The sequence below is a fragment of the Bombina bombina genome, chromosome 6 (assembly GCF_027579735.1).
Source record: "Bombina bombina isolate aBomBom1 chromosome 6, aBomBom1.pri, whole genome shotgun sequence".
Taxonomy (NCBI): Eukaryota; Metazoa; Chordata; class Amphibia; order Anura; family Bombinatoridae; genus Bombina; species Bombina bombina.
The window spans coordinates 967,269,389-967,294,056 of NC_069504.1; positions in this window are offsets into that span (position 1 = coordinate 967,269,389).

Here is a 24,668-nt window from a genome sequence, read left to right on the forward strand (position 1 = left end):
ATCCTCTATCTGGAGGGGGCCTTTTTTCACCAGACGTTAATGCACAGTTTCATATGGCGGTGCCTGTGGCCATTAGTGCTTTCCCTCGCACTGCTAAGCACAAGTGAAAGGTTAAATCTTGCACTCCTGCCAGGGGGCATCATGTAATTTGTTGTATATATCTGATTGGTTATCCAAGGATGAGGTTCTCTCTGAAACTTCAGAGTATGAACTTTCAGGGTTGGAGTCTACTGCTTATAATCCTCCACCTGTGGAGGATCCAGTTTTTAGATTTAGGACAGATTGTTTACACTTTCTACTAAAGGAGGTTTTGACTACATTAGAGGTTTCAAAGGCCGAGCTGCCAGATGAACCTCTGGGTCCTAAATTTGATGGCAATCATTATTAAGGATGAGTGGCACAGCATTAGATTCCTCTTCCCCGTTGCCTACCTTTTAAGGATCCCGGTTCTGGGCTCTCTATGAGGGTGGGTTTTCTTTTTCCCATCCCTACTTGTTTGGCACTATTTTTATGCTTGCCACACGTAATACTAGCCTGTGTGAGGATAGTTTGTCCTTCATAGAGCCGCTGGAAATACTGATGGAAACTCTGTTAAAGAGGGTGTTTCAACCTAGGGGATATTTTTTTGACGATGCTTGACGCCACAGTTGCTGGAGCAGCTTCCTTTTGGTGCGTCTTCTTCTCCAAATTGATTGATGTGGAGGGTTCCCTTGACATTTTTCAGGAAAGAATAACGGCCTTCTGGGTTATTAATTCTTTTATCTGTGCTGTAATTACACAGATTAATGTTCAGGCATGACAGATATAACTTCTAAGTCTAGTCTCTTTCACTCTCCTTTAAGGGAAAGAGTTTGTTTGACTTTCTCCATGGTTTCAGTGACCAAGGGTGCCTTCATACCGTAAGATAAGGAGAACAAATCTAAGGGACAAAGTAGCCTGTCGAGACTAAGTCCGCATGAAGGGGCAGCTCCCTGTCCTATTTTGGATCATGTAGGGGGCAGATTGGCGCTCTTTCAGAGGCTTGGTTCAGGGACGTGCAGGATCCTTGGGTCCTGGAGGTCATAGCTCAGGGTTACAAGATAGGTTCAAATCTCATCCACCCAGGGGCAGATTCATCCTCTCAACCTGTCTTCAAGGCTAGGAAAAAGGGAAGCCTTTCTGGGGTGCATAAGGGATCTGTCCTCCTTTGGAGTCATTGTCCCGGTACCTATCACAGAGAGAGGTTTGGGATACTATTCAAACATTTTCGTGGTCCCATAGAAGGAGCAAAATTTCCAAACATTTCTGGACCTAAAGTGCTTAAACAAATTTCTAAATGTCCCCTCTTCAAGATGGGGACAATATGGTCCATCCTTCCCTTAATTCAGGAAGGGCAGTTTATGACCACTATAGATCTTAAGTAGGCCTTCCTTCACCTTCCAATCCACAGGGAACACTTCCAGTCCCTCAGGTTTGCATTCCTGGACCAGTTCATTGCACTTCCGTTTGGTCCAGCTACTGTTCAAAGAATTTTTACGAATGTTCTATTGGCTCTTCTAGCAGTCACTAGAACCTGGGGTAGAGCAGTAGCTCCCTACTTGGACAATATTTTGGTACAAGCACCATTGTTTCGTCTGGCGGAAGACGATTCAGAATCTCCCCATTGTTTTTTTTATCCCATGGAGGGAAGATAAATAGATAAAAGAGTTCTCTTATTCCAAGCAGGTGGAATTCCTGGGCACGATAATAGACTCCATAGACATGAGAATATTTCTAACATACCAGAGAAGTTGCGAGCTAGCTTCAACATGTCTTTCCCTCCAGACTTCCTTAAGGCCATCTGTGGCTCAGTGTATGGAGGTGATTAGTCTCATGGAGTGCAGCATGGATATTTTTCTCTTTGCCAGGTTCCACCTCAGGCGATTGTGCATGCTGAGGCAGTGGAACGGCGATAATTTGGATCTGTCTCAACAGATTTCTCTGGACAACCGGTAGAGAGAATTGCTTTCTTGGTGGTCTGTCCAGATCACCTGTCCTGAGTGACTTCCTTTTTAAGACCATCCTGGGTGACTGTGACTACGGACGCAAGTCTGTCAGGATGGGGAGCTGTTTGGGGCGCCAAGAAGGCGCAGGGTCTGTGGACGCTGGAGGAGAGCTCCTTCCCATTCAACATTCTAGACCTTTGGGCAATATTCAATGCTCTGAAGGCTTGGCCCCTAATGGGTTTGTCCCAATTTATATGATTTCAATCAGACAATATAACCTTGGTGGCTTACATCAACCATCAGGGGGGAATGAGAAGCTCCCTAGCAATGAGGGAAGTATCTCAGATTCTGGAGTGGGCAGAGACCCACAACTGTTCACTGTCAGCAAACCACATTCCAGATGTGGACATCTAGGAAGCGGATTTTCTCTGAAGACAATCCTTTCATCCGGGGGAATGGTCTCTACATCCCGAAGTGTTTGCAGAGATATGCAACTGGTGGGGAACGCCAGAGATAGATCTCATGGTGTCCCATCTCAATACCAAGCTACCTAGATATGGGTTGAGGTCCAGGGATCCTCAGGCAGAGCTAATAGATGCATTAGCGGTGCCTTGGTGTAATGTACTTGGCACACTTTATAAAAATGGTTTTGTTGCTCTTGTGTTATATGCCTCAGAAAAGTAGTTATGTTTGCCGAGTACAAAAACAGTGAGCTGATTCTTTATAGAAACAGTAGTAAATGAAACTGGGAATAGAATCCTCAAAGTGTATTGACCCACAGAGGATAACTATGAGCAGTGTGGAGTAGTTATTGCTTGTATCAGTAAATAAGGCTTTTCTAGTGGTTATTAGCATAGAGGTGTACAGCTGGAAATGTAACTGAATGAAGCTCAAAGTATGATTTTAGTTCATATCACTCATCTTCACACACTCACACAATAATAAAATATTTACAGGATCCTCACGCAGCTTTGCCCAAATACCTCTGACAGATTAGTATGAAAACAATTGGTGGTTCAGTCCCAGGTAAGTTAAATAGCGTATTAGCAGAGATTTGATGTTTAGCAGCTATGAGCAAAATACACAGAATCTTAAGAGAACAGTCACAAGTACCTTGATCCGTTTAAGAGAAATCCCTTGAGAGACGAGTTGTAGCGTTCCTACCTGTGGCAGCGTGGAGAGGAAAAATGAAGCCGGTTGTGAGTGTGACTTACTTCCGGTTTCGGATGTGCGTACCGATTACCAGCTGATCCCCAGTACACGGAGCAGTAGTGAGCAACTGAAGAAAATGACTTACTGGATGTGTTCAGAGAACGGTAATATGACCTTCTGAAGCAAACTTTGAAATGTAGATAGTTTGACTGAGAAGCTCAGTTAGGTAAACAATCTGTGACCTGGTAAATTAACTAAAGTTTGACCAAATATTCTCCACAGAGCAGGCTGTAGAAATCACATCAATTAACAGGCAGTTTGGATATGGATTAGACAGGTTAAAAAGGGGTTGGAAGTTGGTAGGAGGGATCATTTCTTAAAGGTATATTACATCTCCCCCCTGTTAAGGGATCACCCTCGGTGATCCTGGATGAGGTTTACTAGGGTAACGAAGATGAAACCGTCTAAGAAGACTTGGAGTATTAATCTCAGACTGCAGCTGCCATGAATTCTCTTCTGGACCGTAACCCTTCCATTGAATTAAATACTTTCATCTCCTGATACGGGAATCCAATATTCTTTCTACTTCAAACTCCTCTTGGCTATTCAGGAGTATAGGAGAATGTGTTGTCAGATTTAGTCTGTCACGGTCTGAAGTATATGGTTTTAGTAGGGAGACATGGAAAGTGTTGTGTATTTTATAATGAGTTGGTAGCTTCAGTCTTACAGCATTAGGATTAATGATTTTATCAATAGGGAAAGGTCCAATATACTGGTTAGCTAATTTTTTACTTGGTATCTGTAACCTTAAGTATTTAGTTGAAAGAAGTACTTTGTCACCTAACTTATAGTTTGGTGTGGGTCTATGTCTCTGGTCATAATAGTGTTTTTGTCTGCCTTTAGCTTGAATGAGATGAGACTTAAGATGGTCTATTCAGTCCTGTAAGGTACTGAGGTAAGTTTTAGCACTTGGGGAATTGACTACAGCTTTTGATAGAGTGATTGATGTGAGGTGATATCCATATGTGGCAAAAAATGGGGTCATCTTTGTTGAGGAAGATATGGAATTGTTGTATAAAAATTCCGCCATGGGGAGGTATGTAAGCCAATCATCTTGTAAGTGAGTAATATAACACCTAAGGTACTGTTCTAATGTTTGATTCAAACATTCGGTTAACCCGTTGGTCTGTGGGTGGAAAGATGTTGAGTACCTAGTGTCTATTTTTAGTAACTTACAGAGTGATCTCCAAAAAGCAGAGGTGAATTGGGTTCCCCGGTCAGTAATAATGGTTGTTGGTAAACCATGTAACCGTACTATGGACCGAATGAAAGCTTTTGCGGTTACCATAGCACTAGGGAGAGCTTTCAGTGGGATGAAATGTGAAAGTTTAGTTAACTGATCAACTACAACAAATATTGTGTTATAATGTTGTGACTGTGGTAATTCAACAATGAAGTCCATGGATATGGTACTCCAAGGTTTATCAGGAATTGGCAGGGACGTCAAATAACCTATAGGTTTTTTGTGCTCAATTTTATTTCTGGCACATACATCACAGCCTATTATGTAATCAGTTATGGTTTGTTCCATCTGGGGCCACCAGAAATAACGTCTGGTTAACTCAATTGTTTTTTGGATTCCTGTATGTCCTGATAATAAATTGTCATGGGTGAAGGTAAGTATGTGTTTTCGTAGAGTTTTGGGGATGAATAATCTTCCTTTATGGTAAACCAACCCAGATACTGTATCTTTTACACAATCTTGTGGTATGTGAATCTCGTCTTTGAGGGCTGAAAGGATCTCTGTCTCCAAACTAGTTAGAGTTCCCAAAAAATTTTCTTCAGGTATTATTGATGTCGAGATGTTGGTAGTCAAATTAGGCTCAAATTGTCTTGATAAAGCATCTGCATTAGCATTTGCGCTTCCTGGTCTGTATGTTATCTGGAAGTCGAAATGATCCATGAAAAGAGCCCACCTTACTTGACGGGATGAGAGGGTTTTGTTGGTCCTCAGATATTCAAGGTTTTTATGGTCGGTATAAATCAGGAAGGGTTCTTTAGTTCCCTCTAAAAGGTGTCTCCAATGTTCTAATGAACGTTTTATTGCTAGCAACTCTTTATCGCCAATAGAATAGTTACTTTCTGCTGGTAAGAAGGTCTTTGAATAGAATGCAATAGGATGTATTTGTTTGGTTTTTCTGTTCTGTTGTGATAACACTGCACCAACTCCTGAATTAGAAGTATCTACTTCTAATATAAATGTCTGATTATAGTCTGGTAGGGTTAATACTAGTGCTGTAGTAAAAAGTCCTTTCAGTCTTGTAAAAGCTTCTTGAGTATTTTCTGTCCAAGCAAATTTACGTTTGATACTGGTTAATTGAGTGAGAGGTTTTACTACTGAGGAAAAATCTTTGATAAATTTCCTGTAAAAGTTTGCAAACCCCAGAAACCTCTGGAGTGTGCGTGTGGTTGTGGGTCTGGGCCAATCTATAATAGCCTGAATCTTTTGTGGATCCATCTCAATCTTGTTGGGTTTCAGGATGTACCCCAAGAATTTTATTTCGGACGCATGAAAAATGCATTTTTCTAACTTGGCATATAACTTATTTTGCCTAAGTCTTGTTAGGACCCAGTGCACGTGTTTCTCATGATCTGACTTATTCTTTGAAAAAATTAGAATATCATCTAAGTAGATGATTCCGCAAACATCTGTGAGATAATGGAAAATCTCATTTATGAAATGCTGGAATGTTGCCGGAGCATTACATAATCTGAAAGGCATGACGTTGTACTGGAATAATCCATATCTGGTCCGGAAGGCAGTCTTCCATTCATCGCCCTTCTTAATGAGGATTAGATTATATGCCCCTTTTAAATCCAGTTTTGTAAATACAGTTGCCCCTGTTAGTCTTTCTAACAACTCTGGGATTAAAGGAAGGGGATACCGGTTCTTTATTGTGATCTTATTTAAAGCTCTATAATCAATAATTGGACGCAACGTTCCATCTTTGTTTTTTACAAAAAAAATCCCAGCAGCTGCTGGAAAGGAGAATGTGATATAAATCCCTTTCTCAAATTTTCATCTAAATAGGAACGTAAATCTTGGAGTTCTTTATGGTTCATTGGGTAAATCTTCCCATGGGGTATTTGTGTTAATGGTATGATGTTTATGGGGCAATCATAACCCCTATGAGGAGGTAAATTTTCTGCTTCTTTCAAATTGAATACGTCTACCAGATCCTGATAAACACTTGGAACACCTTGCTCTATAGTAGCTATGGAACAGTGTGGGTAACATGTATTTACACAATAGGTGGAATTGAGGTTTACAGTGTTTTTTTTTTTTTGTTTTTTTTTTAAATCTTTTTATTGATTTTCGAATTTACAAAAACATATGAGTAGCAAGAATTCTACATCAGATGGATACCAAGGGATTAATAACAATAATAACAATAATAACAATAGTAACAATAGTAACAATAGGACTTCATAGATAACACAACCCCTTCTGTAGGGGTAAAGTTGTAGTGCTAAAGTCTTTTGATATGGGTGAAGTCCATGAACACAAGGGTAGAAAAAAGTTAACCATCTGATATATACATTACTATTTGTTGAGTAGGGCGAAATACTCTCAGTGCAGCAGGTATTTATGACTATCTAATAAAGAAAATGAATATGAACAAGAACAGCGGAGGGGAGAGGGGAGAAAAGGGGAGGAAAACTGTGGTTGGGACCTGTCAGAGAATGCTAGAGATTGTGTTAGGTTAGTCTATGGGGTTATCCCCTTAGGGGGGAGGTGGAGAGGCCGAAGGCTCCTTCAGATCCACCTGATCCCATATGAATATGATATTCGAGATATCATCAGCCTTACCATGAAAACTGTAATGTATTTTCTCTAATGAGAGGACATGGCCAACTTCGCGGATCCACATTTGTGGAGAGGGTACCTGTGTTTTTTTCCAGAACCTAGGAATTAGGCGCTTAGCGCAATTTAGCATGCATTGCAAAAGTCTCTTTCGGTATTGGCAGTTAAGATTTGATAGATCGTTAAGCAGAACCAAAGTGGGATTTAGGGTAATGTTTGAGCTGAGGGTGTGATTGATATGTATATTCACTGTGTGCCAGTAATGCTTAAGCTGAGGGCAGTGCCAGAAAATATGAGTGAGGGATCCAATCTCCCCACAATGCCTCCAGCATTGGGACGAAGCCCCTGGAAAGATGTTGTGAAGCCTAACTGGGGAGAGGTACCAGCGCATTAGAATTTTATAGTTAAGTTCGGCTAGCATATGGAAGATTTTTTTGTCGATAAAAATATATTCAGTAGCTGTTTTTGAGTAAATGTCACATTAAGTTCTCTCTCCCATTTTGTCATGTATGAGGGCGAGGGTACAGGGGGGGTGTTCTGCAGAATTTTATGAATCAGGGATACATGGGATTTCAGGAGGGAGGGGGTTGTACACAGTACTTCGAATGGTGTCAATGAGCTTGTTAGAATTGACTTATGTGGTGAGGTCAGTAAGGCATGTCTGATTTGAAAATAGGAGAACCATCTATGGAAAGGAGGGCCAAATTCAGAATTCAGGTCTGCCTGTGATCGAAATTGTCCATTTTGAAAGAGGCGAGATACTGGAGAGGGTGTATGGTGGGCCAATAGGTGTGAGCTGTGTATAAGATCTGGAGTAATGAAAGTGGTGTTGTTGAGTAGAGGGGTTAAAGGGGAAACTGCACGGAAGGTGTTTGAAGTAGTTTTAACGGTCTTATCCCAGACCCCCAGAGTAGATGTAATGTAATAGTTGGGTTGGTGTTGTTTCGGTCTGTGTCTCTCTGGGATCCAGCAAATTTCTGCTAGATTATGTTCTGGTAGAAGTGATGCCTCTAGCTGGACCCAAGGCTTAGCGGGAGAAGAATGGTTCCAAGCTACAATTCTGGCCAAATGTGCTGCTTTATAATAGGCTGTTAAGTTGGGGATCCCTAGGCCTCCCCTCTCTTTGCTGAGGTATAGATTCTTTTTTGCAACCCTCGGTCGTTGATGTGACCACACGAAGGATTCGATTAGTTTCTGCTGTGAGTCTAGATATTTGGGCGGTAATTCTAAGGGGAGAACCTGAAACAGGTATAGATATTTAGGGAGTATAGTCATTGATACCGCGCTCACCCGGCCAAGCCAGGATAGATGGTTCTGTCTGTGCCAATTATTGAGTAGGGTGTGGATTTCTTTTGAAAGGACCCCATAGTTGTATTCGAAAAGGGCTGGGATGGAGGAGGAGATCTTAATACCGAGGTATTTTAACGACTTGTCTATCACAAAATCAGTATGGTGGGAGAGGAAAATAAGTTCCTCTTCAGGTAGATTTATCGGTAGAAGGACCGATTTGTCCATGTTAATTGAAAAATTTGATACTGCCTTAAAGGCCTTGAATTCCGACAAAAGGTGAGGTATGGAGACAATTGGGGTACGTAAAGTGAAGATAATATCGTCCGCATATAGCAGACATTTTTGGTGTATAGAGCCAAAGTCTAGTCCTTTGATATTTGCATTATTTCTAATATGGGCAGCCAGGGTCTCAACTGTGAGGGCAAACAGGAGAGGGGAGAGGGGGCATCCCTGACGGGTGCCGTTATGTATTTGAAAGCTATGGGACGTGGTGTCGTTCGCTCTTACTGTTGCTGTAGGATTGGTGTATAAAGCTTTGATTCTATTAATAAACACATCAGAAAAACCAAATTTCGACAGGGCCGACCAGAGGAAATCCCAGTCGACCCTGTCGAAAGCCTTCTCTGCATCTGTAGAAAGCACTATCATTGATGTGTTACTGGTACAAGCTGTGTGTAGTGATTGGAGAACGCGGATGGAGTTGTCCTTAGCTTCCCTCCCAGGTATAAAGCCAACCTGGTCCGTATGGATCAGGATTGGAAGATATTTGTTGAGACGCATAGCCAGAACCTTAGCATATAGCTTGATGTCTACATTTATGAGAGATATAGGTCGATAGTGTTTAACTTGGTCAGGGGATTTACCAGGCTTGGGGATAACTGTGATAGCTGCCTCCAAAAGGTTTTTGGTGAATGAGCCTCGCTTATCTATAGATTGGAAGAGCTCTAGGAGGTGAGGGCTAAGTAAGGGGGCAAATAAATGATAGAATTTTGGTGTAAATCTGTCAGGGCCTGGGGCTTTCCCCGCTGGTAAGGATTTAATTGCAGCCAATATTTCAGTGATATGGAAAGGTCGGTCTATGGAAGAAATGTCTTCTGTTGAGAGTGTCGGAAGGTCAATTGTCTCAAGGTATTTGTTGATTAGGTTAGCTTTTGCTTCGTGGTCATTGGAGCCTAAGTTGTAGAGAGAAGTGTAGTAGGAAGCAAAACTATTCACAATAGAGGAACTATCACAGGACGTTTGTCCAGAGAGGCCTGTTATCTGTTTTATAAAGGTTTTGAATCTCTTTTTTTTGAGGGATCTGGCTAGCATTCTACCAGATTTGTTCTTTTCAATGAAAAATTTAGATTTTTGGTTTAAGGACCGTAGGTGTGCGTATTTTATAAGGTAGTTATTCAGGTCTTCCCTAGCTTGTTGTAAAGTGTCATAGTGTTGATTAGATTGCGGATTAGTTTTATGAGCTCTTTCAGCTTGCACGAGTCTGTCAGTCAAAGAGTTGTAAAATGCTGCTCTCTGCATGCGCTGTCTTTTAGTATATTTGATAAGTTCACCCCTGATGAAGCATTTGTATGCCTCCCAGTTGTTGGTGGTAGATGTATCAATGGGTTTGTTTATGGAAAAGAATTCTGTAGTTTTTTTTGTGATTTCTACTGTTAGTTGAGGGTCTGAGAAGACAAGATCATCAAGTTTCCATGTTGTGCGGTTAAGAGGTCTAGCTGACCAGGTGAAAGAATCGATCACTGCACTGTGATCAGACCATGTTGTGTGGCTAATTTTGGAATATAATAAAGAGGTTAGCATCGCCTGGTCACAGAGAAGGTAGTCCAGTCTTGTATATGTTTTTTGTGAGTGTGAGAAAAAGGTGAAGTCTTTGGTTCGTGTATGTGAAATTCACCAGGTGTCGTATAGAGGGAGAGATTGGATTGCAGACCAGTTGGCTTTAATTTTTCTATGGTTGAGATATGACTTACCCGTGGAGGTATCTAAGATTGGGTTAATGGGAAAGTTTAAATCTCCCCCTAATATGATCGGTCCTTTAGCAATATCTATTAGCTCATTAATGGTTTTACGGAAGAAGGAGGGGGTTGGGCGGATGGGAGCATAAATATTGGCTACTGTAAGGGGTCTGCCAAACAGTAAGCCCACAATAATCAATACCCTACCCTCCGAGTCAGCATATTTCTGAAGAAGTTCAAAGGGGGTCCCCCTTCTGAAGGAGATACAAACACCATTTTTCCTGCCAGGGCCAGAACTCGTAAAATGCTGGTCATAGAGGAAAGTTGATAGTTTAGGTTCTTTAAGTGTGGTAAAGTGGGTCTCCTGCAAGAGAAGAATGTCAATTTGTTTTTTATATAAATCGTGGAAAGCTATGGACCGTTTCTCTGCTGAGAGAAAGCCCTTGACATTCTGTGTAGCTATGGTAAAAGAGTTGGTGGAGGGATTTAATGGCATGTTGATAGGATGAGGTAGGCTTAGATTTTAACTAGTGATATCTCTGCACTCTCTGTATGAGGGAAGGGGGGTATGAAGGGAGGGGATTTAGGTACAGAGGTTAGGGTACAGGGGGGGTATATGCTGCTGTTCGCAAAGTACTGCAATGAGGTACCAACAATATCTGATGGATGTAAGAAGACAGGGAAGGAGCTAGGGAGGGGAGTAGAGGTGGTAGCGGCAGAAAAAGAAAGGGAGAAAGGAGAGGGCAGTGAAAAGAAAAAGGAGGAAGAGAATTGAGACTGCTAAGAGTCAGTTTGCTATAGCAGCATAAGAGGAGGTGGAAGAGTAAAAGGAGAAAAGGTAGGGGCTTAGCACGGAATGAGAAAGCCCGTCATGTCTTGAAACTAACATAATGGAACAGCTATGAGGAAGAGAAAAGGAGAAAGAGTCTTAGAAGATAACAAAAAAAGAAAATTACTAAACGTTTCCTGATTCTTAACTGTAACACCTGTCTAGAAAAAACTTGGAGTTAATACTAAACACTAAACAGGTAATCTGGACAAATACAATTTGTAAACAGTTGACATACTGATATATTGACATACTGAGAACTCAGTGCACGTAGGTTTACACACTAGAATTTGATTAACAACTAACAGTCTGATTGACTATAATGTGTATGAACTCTATTGAGGCAGTTAGCCCTCACTAAGGAGTTCAAAGCGAAAAAAAAGGTCAAAGAAGATTGAGGAACTCACGTGAATGAAAAGGGTCTTAAAATATAACAACAACAACAAAAAAAAATTACTAAACATTTCCTGTTTCTTAACTGCAACACCTGTCTAGAAAAAACTTGGAGTAAATACTAAACACTAAACAGGTAGTCTGAGCGAATACAATTTGTAAACAGTTGACATACTGATATATTGACATACTGAGAACTCAGTGCACGTAGGTTTACACACTAGAATTTGTTTAACAACTAACAGTCTGATTGACTATAATGTGTATGAACTCTGTTGAGGCAATTAGCCCTCCCTGAGGAGTTCAAAGCGAAAAAAAAAAGTCAAAGAATATTGAGGAACTCACGTGGATGACTTAATGTGACAGTTCAAGTGTCAGAGGGAGAGCTTCTGTGTACCGGTTTCTTCTTGGGTTGCTTGTTCACCACTTCAGACCATGTATTTTTTTGGACTTGAGAAGTGCTCAGTATGGTCTGTTTCTGTTGTGGGGGTGTACTTGTAGGAACCTCCGGAACAGGGATAGCGAGGTTTACAGTGTTTTGTGTCCAATTTATATCAGGGTTATGAGTCACTAACCATGAATAACCTAAAATGACTGAATGTTGAGCTATGGGTATTATATCAAATGTTAAATATTCAGTGTGTTCCCCAGAAGTGGTTATTAAAAGAGGTATGGTGTGATGATTGATTGGTCCTTTCTGAATGAATGTACCATCAATTAACTTGACAAATACTGGATTTGCTTTGCACACAGTGAGAATTTTATTTTTTATAACATAATCAGTGTCAATATATATACCCGTCGCCCCAGAATCTATTAGTCCTTCAGTCTGTAGGTTGTTTTGATCCCACTGCAAAGAAAGGGGTATAGTTAGCTGGTGAGTCTTAGTGGTGTTATGTAACTGTTTGATTGAAACTGTCTTACCCTTTTTCTGTTTAGCTAGCAAAGGACATCCGCTCACAGAGTGATCCTTATGTGCACAATATAGGCAAAGATTCCACAATCTTCTTCTTATTTTTTCTTCTTTGTCCTGGCACAGAGTAATGGTTGCCAGGATTCTTTCTTTTCTCCAAGATGGACTGGAGAAGGGCCTCTCAGCTAGTTCCTTTAAGGGACAGATTTTGGCCCTGTCTGTTTTAATGCACAAGAGGCTCGCTGAACTTCTGGATGTACAGTCTTTTGTTAAGGTTCTGACTAGGATCAGGCCAATGTTGAGATCTAATGCTCCTCCTTGGAGTTTAAATCTTGTTCTTAAAGTTTGCAACAGGGTATGTTTGAGCCTATGCATGAGGTTGACATTAAGTTGTTGTCTTGGAAGGTTCTTTTTCTACTAGCTATTGTTTCTGCATGCAGAGTCTCTGAGATTGCTGCCTTGCAATGTGACCCTCCTTATCTGGTGTTCTATGCTGATAAGGCTGTTCTACGAACTAAGTTAGGATTTCTTCCTAAGGTTGTGCCAAATCGCAACATCAATCAAGAAATTGTGTTTCCTTCCTTATGTCCTAATCCTTCTTCATCGAAGGAACGTTTACTGCATAATCTGGATGTGGTTCATGCCTTAAAGTTCTATCTTCAGGCTACGAAGGAATTTAGACAAACTTCTCTGTTTGTTATCTATTCTGGGAAGTGTAGGGGTAAGAGGGCCTCTTTGACTTCCTTATCTTTTTGGTTGAGGAGTATTATCCGCTTAGCATATGAGTCAGCGGGTCTTAAGACTCCTCAGAGGATTATGGCTCATTCTACGAGAGCAGTGGCTTCCTCTTGGGCCTTCAAAAATAAAGCCTCTATGGATCATATTTGTAAGGCGGCTACCTGGTCCTCCTTACATACTTTTTCCAAATTTTTCAAGAGTAATGTTTTTTGCTTTTGCAGGCTGTGATGCGCTCAGACTAAGGGTCACCTCTCTTTTTTACCCTCCTGTTAGCAATCAGTGTCCTCTGGAGCTTGAGTATAATTTCCCACAAGTAAGGAATGCTGCTGTGGACTCTCCTGTATTAAGAAGGAAAACATAAATTATGCTTACCAGATAATTTCCTTTCCTTCTGTACAGGGAGAGTCCACAGCCCCCGCCCGTGTTCTCCGATGGGCGGCCCTAAATTTTAATTTATTCTTCTGGCACCTTTTTTCACCCTGTTATTTCTCTTACTGTTCCTTGTTCTCTCTGCAGAATGACTGGGGGATGAGGGAAGTGGGGGAGGTATGTAAGCCTTTTGCTGGGGTGTCTTTGCCTTCTCTTGTTGGCCAGGTTCAGTATTTCCCACAAGTAAGGAATGCAGTTGTGGACTCTCCCTGTACATAAGGAAAGGCAATTATCTGGTAAACATAATTTATGTTATTTGGGGTTCACATGTTAACTTTGCTAGAAGAAGGTTTTTTGAACATGTATTACAATTTGATAAAGAAAGTTTTCACACGAACAATTTCACACCAACTGCTGCACCCAAAAAAACGAACTTTGAATATCGCGACCACGTAAACATATTCCCCCATAGAGTGCAAAAACTGGGAAATAAATCTAACATCTTACTTAAGCACAAACCTGACCACGTTTACTCAAGTACGCTAACCTGACATGAAATATTAATATTTCACATTCCAATGTTCTTCACATGGAAGAATATGTTGAATCTTAAATTATTATTAAATTCATATATATATATATATATTAGACATGTGCATTAGTTTTTCGGAAGAATCAAAGAAAACAAAGAATCAAGGAAAATAACAAAGATGTTATTTTAGTTATATTCTTTGCTTTACCGTAAATGAAAATCCGTGAAAAAAAAGAAATAAAATCAATTTATTTTATTGTAAAGTTTTTGTTTTCGGTTGGTGGGTAATGTTTTTTTATGATGCAAGCAGGCATTATCCAATGAATGAAAACCAGGAAGCAGCAGCAGAATAGATTGACAGTTTCTCTCAGCCTGTCAGTGGAAGCCTGTGATGTTTTCTAGCCATCATTTTCAGTGAGATGAAGGGAAGTGAAAGCGAGATTTTTCCCTTTTTGCAGAGCCGCCAGTGCCCAAAGGCACAGATATGTGTAAGAACTGGAGGAGGCTCCGGGCAAACATATCCAGTGGTTTTGTCACAGTAGTAGCAGAGCAATGCTACTTTTTTAAGTTGGTCATTCACACATAATGTTTGTGTAACACTGGCCGAAGGTCATGACCCAAACAATCGAAACAAACTGCTAGCAGCAACTGATGTTCTTGTGGTTCTTGAAGTAGCTGCTGGGGAAGGAAAGGGTCTGCAGCTGTATTATTTTTTCCAGAGTCATATTTAGTTTTAAAATAAATGGAAATGTATAGTGAGCAGTGTAAAACGTATCTACGGGACATCTATTCAAACTGCGTACTGATCAGTGATTATAGGCCCTTGACAACTTTACTAACTAAACACAGAGATTATTTCTCTGCTTTTTTTTTTTTTTAATTAATAAGAAATGGGTGCTACAGGCAGAAACTATTTTAAAATAGTATAAAAATAACTGAGTGCAGTTCCAAAACAAACAGAATCAAACTGGAAAATATACCTTATAGTGCAAAGCCAGCAGCCAAAAGGTTTAATTAATTTTTAAAATTAAAGTGTGCATATGAGAGTGAGAGTTTGAGCTGTGAGCAAAAATGGTTGTTGGTTGACGCAATACCATGGTGTTACTGACACTGCAAGAGTAAAACCACACTACGCTAATTCATCCAATGACAAGCAGTGTTCCCTCTAAAATCAGTTTTGTCTGCAGCCCAGCAGTGAAACAGTTAATAAGGGATCCACACCTTGCAGTCTGCATTATGTAGTGTTTGCTAATTGCTCTAATTAACAGTTTCACTGCTTGGCCACTCACAAAACTGGCCTTAGAGGGAACACTGATGACAAGTATATGTGGTAATAGGATTGTGTGGATACAGTAAAATGGTTGACGCTATAGCATATTGTTACTGACACTGCATGAGTTACACAACATAGCAATAATTCAACCAACAAGTATGTGTGGTAATGGTATTGTGTGGACACAGTAGGGTGGCGCAATAAAAAGGTGTTACTGACATTGAGTAACACCCTAGCGCTTGTCAACAACAAGTATGTGTGGTATGGAAAATGAGTGTGTATATGTAGGTGACTGTGTACTGTGTTGTATTTGTTCTTTGTTTTAACCTTTTAAAGCCGTTATGACGTTCTATTCCGTCATAATTAGACTGGGCTTTAAAGCTGTTATGATGGAATAGAACGTCATAACTAACGGCTGTCCTGAAGCCTTCTGTGCAGTCAGGACTTGATCGCGGTCTTGGGGGCATTCCTAGGGTTGTAGGGATGCCCCCCAGATGCGATCCAATAATTGAAATCTCGCGATCGTGTGCACGATTGCGTAGTTTCAATTTGTCTACATCGGAACAGTTGTTCCGATGTAGGCACTTTAGCCCAGACTCGAAAGGGTTAATCATTTGTAACTTAAATAGAAAGTAAAAGAGCAACAACTAGAGTTCCCAGGTTGAACATTGCTAATCCTTTGTCAGGAGAATAAAGCAGGTGTAATAAAAGAAGTAAATAGTAAAGTTATTTAAATTTGTATGTTGTATCTGAAGAATCATAAAAAAAAAAAATAGATTTCACTATGAAACCCAAATATTTTCTTTCAAGATTCAGATAGAGCATACATTTGTTAGCAACTTTTCATTTTATTTCTATTATCAATTTTGCCTCATTATCTTGGTATCCTTTGTTGAAGGTGCAACAATGCACTACTAGAAAGGGAGCTTGATGAAAACATTCGGCTAGATTTAGAGTTTTGTCGGTAAAGACCTGCATAGCTAAGGCAGCTTTTTTTCCTAACGCTGCTTCCAAACAACGCTGGTATTTAGAGTTGTCTGAAGGGCTGCGTTAGGCTCCAAAAAGGGAGCGTAAAGGCATATTTACCGCCACTTCAACTCTCAATACCAGCATTGCTTACGGTAGCGGTAAGCTGGCAAAACGTGCTTGTGCACGATTCCCCCATAGGAAACAATGGGGCAGTTTGGGCTGAAAAAAAAAACCTAACACCTGCAAAAAAGCAGCGTTAAGCTCCCAACTCAGCCCCATTGTTTCCTATGGGGAAACACTTTCTAAGTCTGCACCTAACACCCTAACATGAACCCCGAGTCTAAACACCCCTAACCTTACACTTATTAACCCCTAATCTGCCGACCCCGCTATCGCAGACACCTGCATTACACAATTAACCCCTAATCTGCCGCTCCGGCCACCGCCGCCACCTACATTATCCCTATGAACCCCTAATCTGCTGCCCCCAACATCGCCGACACCTACATAATATTTATTAACCCCTAATCTGCCCCCCCAACGTCGCCGCCACCTAACTTCAAGTATTAACCCCTAATCTGACGACCGGACCTCGCCGCTACTATAATAAATGTATTAACCCCTAAAGCTAAGTCTAACCCTAACCCTAACACCCCTCTAAATTAAATATAATTTTAATCTAACGAAATAAATTAACTCTTATTAACTAAAGTATTCCTATTTAAAACTAAATACTTACATGTAAAATAAACCCTAATATAGCTACAATATAACGAATAATTATATTGTAGCTATTTTAGGATTTATATTTATTTTACAGGCAACTTTGTATTTATTGTAACTAGGTACAATAGCTATTAAATAGTTATTAACTATTTAATAGCTACCTAGTTAAAATAATTACAAAATTACCTGTAAAATAAATCCTAACCTAAGTTACAATTAAACCTAACACTACACTATCATTAAATTAATTAAATAAATTAGCTACCAATACCTACAATTAAATACAATTAAAGAAACTAAACTAAATTACAAAAAAAAAAACCCACTAAATTACAGAAAATAAAAAAAATATTACAAGAATTTTAAACTAATAACACCTAATCTAAGCCCCCTAAAAAAATAAAAAAAATAAAAGTCCCTACCCTATTCTACATTACAAAGTAATCAGCTCTTTTACCAGCCCTTAAAAGGGCTTTTTGCGGGGCATGCCCCAAAGTAATCAGCTCTTTTGCCTGTAAAAAAAATACAACCCCCCCAACATTAAAACCCACCACCCACATACCCCTACTCTAACCCACCCAAACCCCCCTTAAATAAAACCTAACACTACCCCCCTGAAGATCTCCCTACCTTGAGTCGTCTTCACCCAGCCGGGCTGAAGTCTTCATCCGATGAGGCAGAAGAGGACATCCAGACCGGCAGAAGTCTTCATCCTATCCGGGCAGAAGAGGACATCCGGACCGGCAGACATCTTCATCCAAGCGGCATCTTCTATCTTTATCCATGCGGAGCGGAGCCATCTTCTTCCCAGCCGACGCGGATCCATCCTCTTCAACCAACGCCTAATCGCCGAATGAAGGTTCCTTTAAATGAAGTCATCCAAGATGGCGTCCCTCGAATTCCAATCAGAATTAAGGTAGGAAAAATCTGCCTTATCGGAATTTGAAGGATGCCATCTTGGATGACGTCATTTAAAGGAACCTTCATTCGGCGAGTAGGCGTCGGTTGAAGAGGATGGATCCGCTTCGGCTGGGAAGAATATGGCTCCGCTCTGCATGGATGAAGATAGAAGATGCCGCTTGGATGAAGATGTCTGCCGGTCCGGATGTCCTCTTCTGCCCGGATAGGATGAAGACTTCTGCCGGTCTGGATGTCCTCTTCTGCCCCATCGGATGAAGACTTCAGCCCGGCTGGGTGAAGACGACTCAAGGTAGGGAGATCTTCGGGGGGTAGTGTTAGGTTTATTTAAGGGGGGTTTGGGTGGGTTAGAGTAGGGGTATGTGGGTGGTGGGTTTTAATGTTGGGGGGGTTGCATTTTTTTTTACAGGCAAAAGAGCTGATTACTTTGGGGCATGCCCTGCAAAAAGCCCTTTTAAGGGCTGGTAAAAGAGCTGATTACTTTGTAATGTAGAATAGGGTAGGGACTTTTATTATTTTGGTTTTTTTTATTTTTTTAGGGGGCTTAGATTAGGTGTAATTAGTTTAAAATTCTTGTAATATTTTTTTATTTTCTATAATTTAGTGTTTGTTTTTTTTGTAATTTAGTTTAGTTTATTTAATTGTAGGTATTGGTAGCTAATTTATTTAATTAATTTAATGATAGTGTAGTGTTAGGTTTAATTGTAACTTAGGTTAGGATTTATTTTACAGGTAATTTTGTAATTATTTTAACTAGGTAGCTATTGAATAGTTAATAACTATTTAATAGCTATTGTACCTAGTTAAAATAAATACAAAGTTGCCTGTAACATAATTATTTGTTATATTGTAGCTATATTAGGGTTTAATTTACATGTAAGTATTTAGTTTTAAATAGGAATACTTTAGTTAATAAGAGTTAATTTATTTAGTTAGATTAAAATTATATTTAACTTAGGGGGGTGTTAGGGTTAGACTTAGCTTTAGGGGTTAATACATTTATTATAGTAGCGGCGAGGTCCTGTCAGCAGATTAGGGGTTAATACTTGAAGTTAGGTGGCGGCGACGTTGGGGGGGGGCATTTTAGGGGTTAATAAATATTATGTAGGTGTCGGCGATGTTGGGGGCAGCAGATTAGGGGTTCATAGGGATAATGTAGGTGGCGGTGATGTGCGGTCGGCAGATTAGGGGTTAAAAATATTTATTATAGTGGCGGCAATGTGGGGGGACCTCGGTTTAGGGGTACATAGGTAGTTTATGGGTGTTAGTGTACTTTATAGCACTGTAGTTAAGAGCTTTATATACCGGCATTAGCCCATAAAGCTCTTATCTACAGCCTTTCCATGGGCGTTAGGAGTCTTGTCGGTAGAGGTGTAACGCTCACTTCAGCCAAGACTCTAAATACTGGCGTTCGGAAGATTCCATTGAAAAGATAGGATACGCAATTGGCATAAGGGGATCTGCGGTATGGAAAAGTCGCGGCTTGAAAGTGAGCGGTACACCTTTACCTGGCCGACTCTAAATACCAGCAGGTGGCCAAAAGCAGCGTTAGGACCCCTTAACGCTGCTTTTGACGGCTAACGCAGAACTCTTAATCTAGGCGATTGTTAAGTCAATGACAAGAGGCCTATATGTGCAACCACCATTCATCCACTAGATCACTTCCCTGCTTCTGAGCCTCAGCCTACCTGTAACAACAAAGCATAGAAAAAGGTAAATTAAAGGGACATGAAACCCCAAAAAATCTTCATTGATTCAGATAGGGAATACAATATTAAAAAACTTTCTAATTTACTTCTATTATATAATTTGTTTTATGCTCTTGCTATCATTTGTTGAAGGAGCAGCAATGCACTACTGGGTTCTCTGTTGCTCCTGAGCTTTTATAGACAAACCTTTTAGCAAAGAATAACAAGAGAAGGAAGCAAATTAAATAATAGAAGTAAATTGAAAAGTTGTTTAAAATTGTATTTTCTATCTAAATCATGACAGAAAACATTTGGGTTTCATGTCCCTTTATATTAAATAATTAAATTAAAAAGTTGTTTTAAAGTGCATGCTCTCTCTGGATCATGCATGAAAAAACATTGTTTCATATCTCTTTAAGAATAGATACTTTTAGTATAGTAAGTATACTAGTAGTTACAGTACCTTTAAGTAAACTTAGTTTTACCAAAAATGCAGTGCACAAAAGATGTATTAAAGGGACAGTCTAGTAAAAAACTTTCATGATTCAGATAGGGAATGCAAATTTAACCCCTTAACAACCAACGTACACCCTACAAAAAACGGTCGTTAACGACCAAGGAGGTACCCTGTACATCGTCAGGTGTTTCAAGCGGTGGAAGCGCAGTGAGGCATCACTGCAATACCTTTTTTCACACACCGATACAGAGAGGGCCTTTCTGTGGCCCTCTCTGCATCAGCCAGCGAAGGTGCTAATCATTGGTGGGAGCCATTTTCAAGGGAGGCGGGTGGGTGGCCCATCACTGGTGAACTTCTGGCCAGCAGTGGGAAATCACTCTCGGGTGCGTGTGGGGGAGCGTGTGTGTGCGCCCGCATGTGTGTACGCCGCGCCCGTGATCTGCCTATTTTAAGTGGTGGGCAGATCATCATAAGTTACATCTACCATCATCCATATGCTGCCCTTGTCAAACCACAGATCATCATAAGCTACATCTCCTATCATCCATATGCTGCCCATGTCAAACCTCAGATCATCATAACTTACATCTCCCATCATTCATATGCTGCCCACATCAAACCTCAGCTAACCATAGCCTACATCTCCCATCATCCATATGCTGCCCATGTCAAACCTTAGATCATCATAACCTACATGTCAGGGTGCCAGGAATCAGACTGAGATGAGAAGTTCAAAAATAATCACACCTTTTTTTAATAGCAAAAAATAATAAAAAGTCCACAAGTCAAATAACAAGCCAGGAATAAAAACCAGAGCTGGTAGTCAGACGAGCCGAGTCAGGAGCCAAAGCAAATAGTCAGATGAGCCGGAATCGGGAACAAGGAAAACAACAGAGTCAGGAACAAGCCAGGAATCAAGAACCAGGAAGGACGCCAGGCAGCCAGGTAATACACAGGAACTCTCACAAACAGGTCTGAGACAACGCAAAGGCAAAACATACTGAACAGAGGCCCTTTAAATAATAAGTGATGACATCACAATTCTGAGACTGCATCCTGTCTCACATGGATGATGCACACCAGTCTGGCCATAAAAGGAAGTGCAGGAATTGAGCAGCATCCCCCACAATGCACCATAGTCAGGAAGAGAGGTGAGTAAAATGGCTGCCAGCAGCACATGGCAAACACAATAGGGAAAAAACCCTGGCAGTACCCTCCCTCAACGACCCCTCCCCCGCGGGAGGACAAAAGGTTTATTGGGGAAACGGGCATGGAAGGCATGTAGGAGGGCGGGAGCATGAACATCAGAGGAGGGAACCCAAGAACGCTCCTCCAGACCGTAGCCTCTCCAGTGAACCAAATACTGTACACAGCCCCTTGACATACGACAGTCAAAAAATGCTGCTGATCTCAAACTCCTCATGGTTGTCAACAAATATAGGAGACAGGGATGAGGCAACACAGTGGTAAACAGATTACAAACCAATGGTTTCAAGAGGGAGACATGAAAAACATTGGAGATACGCATAGCAGGAGGAAGGTCAAGAGCGTAGGCCACAGGATTAACCCGTCAGAGTATTCGAAAAGGACCAACATAACGGTGAACCAATTTATTGGAAGGCACACGAAGGTTCAAGTTGCGGGTGGACAGCCAAACTCTCTCACCAACCTGGTAGGAAGGTGCGGGCAGACGCCTACGATCAGTCTGGAACTTTTGGCGCTGCATAGAATGATGAAGGCAATCCTGAATCTGCACCCACGTGGAACGGAGTTGCTGGAGATGCTCCTCCAAAGCCAGAATACCCTGAGACATGAATGAATCGGGCAACAAGGATGGTTGAAACCCATAATTCGTCATGAACGGGGATATCTTGGAGGAAGCATTAATAGCAGGAATTGAGCAGGATGCAAGGAACCATCAGGCGTGGGACATTGAGACAAGAGGGCACCTACTCCAGTCTCAGATGCATCAACCTAAAGAACGAAAGGCAGGACAGGGTTAGGATGAGCCAGAACTGGAGCGGCAGCAAAGGCAGTCTTAAGATAATTAAAGGCCTTAATGGCAGTAGGTGACCAATGGAGTGGATCATTCTCTTTACGGGTCATGTCTGTGATAGGTTTGACCAAGGAAGAAAAGTTTTTAATAAACTTTCAATAGTAATTGGCGAACCCCAAAAAAAGTTGAATAGACCGAAGACCAACTGGGCGAGGCCACTGCAGAACTACAGATAACTTGTCAGGATCCATGGAGAACCCTGCAACGGAGATAACATAACCTAGGAGGGTTACTTGAGTCTGATGGAACTCATATTTCTCGAGTTTACAAAACAGGCCATTCTCACATAGTCTCTGAAGAACCTGTGTAACATCAGAACAATGAGCCTCAAGTGTGGGTGAGTGTATGAGGATGTCGTCTAAGTACACCACAACACACTGTTGCAACATATCTCGTAGGACATCATTAATAAATTCCTGAAAAACAGCAGGAGCATTATATAGGCCAAAGGGCATTACAAGATACTTATAATGCCCGCTCCTGGTGTTAAATGCTGTTTTCCATTCGTGGCCCTCCTTAATCCTAACAAGATTGTACGCTCCTCTCAAATCAAGTTTAGTAAAGACCGTAGCTCCCTTGAGGTGTTCAAAGAGTTCCGTAATAAGTGGAATAGGGTAAGCATTCATAATGGTAAGACGATTAAGACCCCTATAATCGATACATGGTCTTAACTCGCCACCCTTTTTCTTCACAGAAGAAGCCAGCCCCTGCAGGAGAGCAGGATTTGCGGATGATCCCCCGTGACAGAGCATCGGCAACATACTCCTCCATAGCACAATTCTCAGCAACAGACAGAGGGTACACCCGGCCCCGAGGAGGAATGGCTCCAGGTTGCAGGTCTATGGCAGAATCGTAAGACTGGTGAGGAGGCAACGTACCTGCACGCACCTAGTCAAACACATCTAGAAACTCTCGGTAGAGGTGCAGAACCGGAGATGCTCCTGGTAGGCATAGGTGCAGCAGCGGAAACAGGAGCAGCCATACCTTGCGGGACACTTTGGTCCAAATGTGCAGTGCGAGTCAGCAGGGTTTGCAGGGCTAGTGCAAATTGATCCAAGTGGTGTTCCTGTACATCAATCCTGGAAATGATGGCAGGTAAAGGTGGATTATTAGAACCATCATGATTCATGGCTTTTGCGTAATGTCAGGGTGCCAGGAATCAGACTGAGACGAGAAGTGCAAAAATAATCACACCTTTATTAATAGCAAAAAATAATAAAAAGTCCACAAGTCAAATAACAAGCCAGGAATCAAAACCAGAGCTGGTAGTCAGACGAGCCAAGTCAGGAGCCAAAGCGAATAGTCAGACGAACCGGAATCAGGAACAAGGAAAACAGCAGAGTCAGGAAGGATGTCAGGCAGCCAGGTAATACACAGGAACTCTCGCAAACAGGTCTGAGACAACGCAAAGGCAAAGCATACTGAACAGAGGCCCTTTAAATAATAAGTGATGACATCACAATTCTGAGACTGCATCCTGTCTCACATGGATGATGCACACCAGTCTGGCCATAAATGGAAGTGCAGGAATTGAGCAGCATCCCCCACAATGCACCATAGTCAGGAAGAGAGGTGAGTAAAATGGCTGCCAGCAGCACATGGCAAACATAACAGGAAAAAACCCTGACACTACATCTCCCATCATCCATATGCTTTCCATGTCAAACCTAGGATCACTTAACCTAAATCTCCCATCATCCATATGCTGCCCATGTAAGACCTCAGATCATCATAACCTACATCTCCCATCATCCATATGATGCCCATGTCAAACCTCAGATCATCATAACCTACATCTCCCATCATCCATATGCTGCCCATGTCAAACCTCAGATCATCATAAGCTACATCTCCATTCATTCATATGCTGCCCATGTCAAACCTCAGAGATCATAACCTACATCTCCCATCATCCAAATGCTGCCCATCTCAAACTTCAGATCATTATAACCTACATCTCCCATCATCCATATGCTGCCCATGTCAAACTTCAGATCATCATAACCTACATCTCCCATCATCCATATGCTGCCCATGTCAAATTTCAGATCAGTCACCTTGGTCTAAAACTTATGTCAGCCATATGCTCACATTAGTCCTCAGATCAAACCACATTGCTTGCAACCCCTGACAGTTATCTGCCACTTCAGATATCATCTTACACCTGTTGGACCTATAACTCATATCAGCAAAATGTCACAATTGCCTTCAGATCAAACTCCATTAAAGTACTTCTGTAAGTTATATGTACACATTTGACTTTAAATTGGATCACATGATCCTTCAGTTACTGTCAACTATATGTTGAAAAGAGTGAGAGTCCAGCACTTTCCAGCTCCAGCACTGTGCAAGTTGCAGGGATAAAGACAAGTCCAAGCATAATCCAAGGAAATATACATTTCCAATACAAAAAATACACAAAATTCCAAGGAAAACACAACATTTCGGGGCTCACTCCTTAGTCATGTGTACATATGACTAAGGGGTGAGCCCCAAAATATTGTGTTTTGTATCCTCTTGCCCTAAATAAAAGGAAATGTATTCACTGGTGTCAGCTATATGTTGATATTGGCCCTTAGAT